This window comes from Nicotiana tomentosiformis, chromosome 11 (genome assembly GCF_000390325.3).
Source record: "Nicotiana tomentosiformis chromosome 11, ASM39032v3, whole genome shotgun sequence".
Classification (NCBI taxonomy): Eukaryota; Viridiplantae; Streptophyta; class Magnoliopsida; order Solanales; family Solanaceae; genus Nicotiana; species Nicotiana tomentosiformis.
Window position 1 is genome coordinate 46,188,241 of NC_090822.1, and position 6,753 is coordinate 46,194,993.

The window sequence follows — 6,753 nt, forward strand, 5'->3', positions numbered from 1 at the left end:
TTAAGTGCAAAAGAGAATACCGTCAAGCTAACACAGCTCAGGAAACATAAACACATAGGTTGTTGCGGCGCGCAACCCGATCCCACCGTACATCTCATATTACTCCCTTATTTCCTCATAATAACATAAACAAAAATGGATATATATAAAAGTGTTGCGTCACACAACCCGATCCCACCATATCACAATATCACAATCATAGATCACCCTTATACCACCACAACAATCCACCCTTATTACACCTGTTGCGGCGTGCAACCCGTTCCCACCGTACAATATAGATTCACCCTTATTCCACCTCAATGTATCACTCTTATTTCACCTGTTGCAGCGCGCAACCCGTTCCCACCATATCAATAGCAAGTACTCAGTACGCATAGTAAATTCACAATTCAAATCACAGAAACCCTTCAGAATTCCTAAACATCAAACCGAAACAAATAGGAAACATGTACACCATGAATCTTCACATAGTAGTACTACACGGCGAGACCAATTCGGCAATTACAACTAAAAGGTACATATAAAGTAGCTTAAGCAAATAGTAGGAGATTATGAAACTATGGAAAGAACTAATATCATGAACAGGAGGGAACAATGACCAACAAGTAGTAGTTAGGCATGGGAACATAATTAGGGCATGTAACAATTAAGACAGGGAAAGAGATAATATAAGAAAAGCGTGAAAATAGGGAAAACGGATAATTCGGTGGCGCATGAGCACTCGTCACCTCACATATACGCCGCTCACATGAAATTCACATAACAAATAGTCCGAGGGTTCCTAATTCCCTCATGTCAAGTTTAGACACAACACTTACCTCGCTCCAACGACCAAACTCAAAGCTCAACCACGGCTTTTCCTTTCACACAAGCATCTGAACCAATAGAATCTAGCAAATTACCAACCAAACGATTCAATTTAAGCCTTAGGAACTACCCACGATTGTAAAGGATTCAATTTAGGTCATTATTTTAAAAAGTCAACAAAAGTCAACACCCGAGCCCGCTTGGTCCAAACCCGAAATTCGGACCCTAACCCGATTACTCATTCACCCCTGAGCCCAGTTATGTAATTTATTTTGGAATCCGACCTCAATTTAAGGTCTAAATCCCCAATTTACCAAATCCCTAGTTTCTAACCAAAAACCCCCAATTCCACCATGGAACCCTTATAAGTCATTTGGAGATGTCATATTTTTTCAGTTGGAGATGTCGCATTTGTGACCTGGGCTTTGCAAATGCGAAGCCCGCAAATGCGAGAAATCCATCGCATTCGCGAAGACTCCCAAAATCATCGCATTTGCAATGAAAAGTTTGCAAATGCGAACACTGACTTGACTGCAAATGCGACCCAATGATCGCAAATGCGAAGAATCTCCCTCCCCAGCTCCCATCGCAAAAGCGGATATTGGCCTTCCGCAAATACGACCTTATGATCGCAAATGCGAACCTAGGCTGACCCAGGCACCTTCGCAAATGCGAAGAAATGGCTAGCAAATGCGAGCTTGACAGAAGATGGAAATGTTCGCAAATGCGAACTCTGATCTCGCAAATGCGAGATCAGAGGCCATTTCCGAGAAATTGCAGACACCAGCAAATGTTCTAAATCCAATTCACTCCGTAGCCTATCCGAAACTCACCCGAGCCCTTGGAGGTCTAAACTAACTATGCACACAAGTTTAAAAATATCATATGAACTTGCTCGCTCGATCAAAACACCAAAATAATAGCTAAAACTACGAATTGAACACCAAATTAAATGAAATTTTTCAAGAAAACTCTGAAACTTCTATTTTCTCAACTGGATGTCTGAATCACGTTAAACCAACTCCGTTATTCATCAAATTTCACAGACAAGTCACAAATATGGTATTGGACCTGTAACGGGTTCCAGAACCAAAATACGGACCCGTTATCCAAAAAGTCAAATTTTGGTCAAATATTTCAAATTCATTAAGCCAAAACTTTCAAATTTCGACAAAATCTGATATCTCGGGCTAGGGACTTCCGAATTCGATTTCGGGTATATGCCCAAGTCCCAAATCACGATACGGATCCACCGAGACTGTCAAAATATGAATCCGGATCCGTTTACTCAAAACGTTGACCGAAGTCAACTCAAGTGGATTTTAAGGCAAAATTTCATATTTTTCTCAGTTTTTAACATAAAAGCTTTCGGGAAAGATACCCGGACTGCACACACAAATCGAGGAAGGCTAAAACATGTTTTTTAAGGTTTCGGATCACAGAATTAGGTTTTAAAACATGAGATGACCTATCAGGTCATCAAATATAACATAGTCGTAAAGTGAATACAACACTCATACATCCCAAAATTTGGTAAAAATGAGTCATAATCGCTACAGAAGGTACACAAGAAGTCTCAAAATACAATACTGTTTGGGATACAATAAACAGTAGCAAGCAAGTAATATAAGGTGACTCTAAGGCCTGAGAGCGGAATAACAGATATACCTTGAAGTCTCCAAAGGTGTAGCTCAACTCTCTAGCGACAAGCATGATCCGAGGTACCTGGATCTGCACAAAGAATGAGCAGAAGCATAGTATGAGTACACTGAAGTCAGTACATAGTAAGTACAAGACTAACATCGCTGGAGTAGTGACGAGGTTCAAGTCAAGTCATTCACTAGTAAAATAACCTGTGCACAATAGCAATATAAAATGGATAGCAGAAAGCAAAGTAGAATAAAAATAAATAAAGAACATGGCATGTGATAACACGACAAATTAACCAACAACTGGTAGATTTGCCCCTTGGGCTTATTTTTCCGTTTTACTTCGAGCTTGCCCAAATTATGAGTCCCCGAGTGGGGCGGCCGTGGCCTATAAAAATTGAGGTTTGCCTTATTAAGGTCTTATAATCTCGAGAGTTTAATAATTCGATTTCTTCTATTTATCTCGTCTATTCTTCGAACGACAGTCCCCGAGTATGGGGTTAGTTGTTCGAACTTCAGTTGTGATCGGCCCTTAAGCTTCTCTTAATAGATACACGCGTACATGTTTGATGTCCGGACTTCAGCAACCTATATGGGCACGGTTCATTCGACCGTTTGGCCCTTACAAAATTTACCTATCGAGACCCTGTTGTCACGAAGTTGACATTCGGGGGTGATGCCCTCCAGTATTCGTGGTTGATTATAGAGAAGCCTCGGATACTGTTGAATTGTTCTACATTAGTACGAACAAAGGTTGCCTCGTTAAAAACCTCGCCGGAAAAAACCCATTTGGGACAAAAAACTGGTCAAAGGGAAAAAGAGTGCAACACGTGCTTTCAGACCTAAAGACTCCGTGTTGAAGAATCCATCGCCGTCCTCGATCGAACACCTGTAATTGGTTAACTTAAAATATAAATAAAAATGGGGAAAGTCGTACTTTAGTATTAGTATCGCTTTAGGAGTGATACATTCCAATGGTTTGGTAATTGTTCGCCGTTCATCGTGCCGAGCCTGTAGGATCCCTTTCCGATGATATCGAGGACTTGATATGTCCCTTCTCAATTTGGACCCAGTTTTCCTTCATTCAGGTTTCGAGTGTTGAGGGTGACTTTCCTTAGCACCAAGTCCCCAATTTTAAAGTGTCGAAGATTGGTTCTTTGGTTGTAGTACCTTTCGATCCACTATTTTTGTGCGGCCAATCAAACGAAGGCGGCCTCACATCTTTCATCCAATAATTCTAAGCTCGTATTCATGGCCTAGTTATTTGATTCTTCTATTACATATCGACACCTGAGGCTAGGTTCCCCAATCTCGATCGGGATAAGATCTTCGACTCCATAGACCAAAGAGAACGGTGTTGCCCTCGTGCTGGATTTCGACGTCGTGCGGTACGCCCAAAGAACCTCGGGCAATATCTCTCTCCATTTTCCCTTAGCGTCGGTCAATCTCTTTTTAAGATTTTGAATGATGGTTTTGTTGGTCGATTCGGCTTGTCCGTTCCCGCTGGGATGGTATGGAGTTGATAGAATCCTTTTAATCTTGTGATCCTCGAGAAATTTAGTCACTTTGCTGCTGATGAATTGTTTCCCATTGTCGCACACAATCTCGACAGGCATCCCGAATTGAGATATAATGTGGTCCCAAATGAAGTCTATGACTTCTTTTTCTCTGACTTTCTCGAAATCCTGTGCTTCAACCCACTTAGAAAAATAAGCAGTCATAAATAAAATAAACTGAGCTTTACCTGGAGCCGATGGTAGAGGGTCGACGATGTCCATTCCCCATTTCATGAACGGCCATGGGGATAAGACCGAGTGGAGCTACTCCCCGGGCTGGTGAATCATCGGCGCATACCTTCGGCATTTGTTGCATTTTTGGATGAACTCTTTGGTATCCTTTTCCATATCAGCCCAATAATACCCTGCTTTGATAACTTTGTCAACCAGTGATTCGGCACCGGGGTGGTTCCCACAAGTGCCTTCGTGAATCTCCCGCAGGACATAGTCGGTGTCTCCTGGTCCCAAACATATCGCCAATGGCCCATCGAACATCCTCCTGAAGCGCCGTCTGTGAAGAGGGTCCACACCCCTGATGACGTACCCAATTTTAATAATAGTTCCTTTTCGACCTAGGGCACGAGGGCTGGCATGAAGTCGGCCACGAAGTCTGCCAAGATTTGAGATTTGATGGCCGTTCGGGGTTGATACTCGATATCATACCCGCTGATTTCGACGGTCCATTTGGCCAGTCGACCCGAAAGTTTGGGTTTGTGCAAAATATTGCGAAGGGGATAGGTAGTTACAACACAAATCGGGTGACATTGAAAATATGGTTTTAATTTCCTAGAGGCGCTTATTAAAGCAAGCGCTAATTTTTCTAAGTGTGGGTACCGGATCTCATCCTCACCTAAGGTTCGACTAACATAGTAAATAGGGAATTGCGTACCTTGCTCTTCTCGAACTAGGACCCCGCTTACCACTATTTCCGAGACTGCTAAGTATAAGTAGAGTTGCTCATCCTCTTTTGGGGTGTGAAGCAGTGGTGGGCTCGACATGTATCGTTTTAATTCTTCCAAGGCCTGCTGACATTCTGGGGTCCATGCAAAATTGTTCTTCTTCCTAAGCAACAAAAAGAATCGGTGACTCTGGTCTGAGGACGTCGAAATGAATCGCCCCAGGGCGGCTATGCGCCCGGTTAGCCTTTGCATGACCTTTACATTGTCTACAACCTCGATATCCTTGATAGCTTTGATTTTATCAGGGTTAATCTCGATTCCCCGATTGGACACCATGAAGCCGAGAAACTTTCCCGAGCCGACCCGAATGCGCACTTTTCTGGGTTGAGCTTCATATTGTACTTCCTTAGTATATCGAAGATTTTTTGCAAATGCTTTAAATGGTCCTCTGCTCGTAAGGACTTAACTAGCATGTCATGAATATAAACCTCCATAGATTTCCCTATTTGTTCTTCGAACATCAGATTCATTAGGCGTTGATAAGTTGCACCAGCAATGTTTAGTCCGAATGACATTACGTTATAACAATACGTGCCATATTTAGTGATGAACGAAGTCTTTTCCTGATCCTCCGAGTTCATCTATATTTGATTGTACCCGGAGTAGGCATCGAGAAAACTGAGAATCTCGTGACCGGCTGTGGCATCGATCATGCCTTAAGGAAAAGAATCCTTAAGGCAAGTCTTGTTCAAGTCTTTATAGCCTACGTACTTTCTAAGTTTATTTCCCTTCTTCGGGACTACCACTACGTTTGCTAGCAATTCGGGATACTTTACTTCCCGAATGGATCCTATTTTGAGAAGTTTGGTTACCTCGTCCTTGATGAAGGCATTTTTGATCTCGGACTGGGGCCTTCGTTTTTGCTTCACCGGGCGGTATTTTGGATCCAGACTCAACTTGTGAGTGGTAATTTCCGGCGGGATCCTTGTCATATTGAGGTGGGACCAGGCAAAACAATCCATATTAGCTTTAAGGAATTGAATAAGTTTTTTCCTGAGCTTGGGAGTTAATCCCGTGCCCACCTTTCGATCGGGTAGATGCTCAATCAGTATGATTTGTTCCAGCTCTTCGATCGTTGATTTTATGGCATCAGAATCATTGGGGATTATGAAGGATCGGGGGAACATATATTCATTATCCTCGTAAATTTCCCGTTCCTCCGGTTGGGCCGAGGCTGGCGACTGTGGTTGCTATTTGACTTCTAGTTCTCCCTTTGAATTTGATCCCTTTACTGATGAAAGTGCCGATACCGGTGTCACCTCATCGATCGCAAACATCTCCTTGGCGGCGAGTTGCTCCCCGTACACTATTTTGACTCCCTCCGACGTTAGGAACTTCAGAACTTGGTGTAGGGACGAAGGCACTGCCCTCATGTTATGGATCCAAGGCCTTTCGAGCAACGCGTTGTACCTCATGTGGCCCTCGATTACATGAAACTTTGTTTCTTGGATGGTCCCGACCACGTTCACTAGCAAGATAATCTCACCTTTGGTGGTTTCGCTCGCCATATTGAAGCCGTTAAGTACTCGAGCTGCGGGCACAATTTGATCTTGTAGGCCGAGCTGTTCTATGATCCTCGATCGAATAATGTTGGCCGAGCTACCTGGATCAATCAAAACACGTTTAACTTGAATTTCATTCATAAGGATAGATATTACCAACGCGTCGTTATGAGGTTGTTCAATCCCTTCCGCATCCTCGTCGTTGAAAGATAAAGTTTCTTCTGGTAAGTAATCCCGTGCTCGCTTTTCTCTTGTGATCATTACTTTGGTGCGTTTA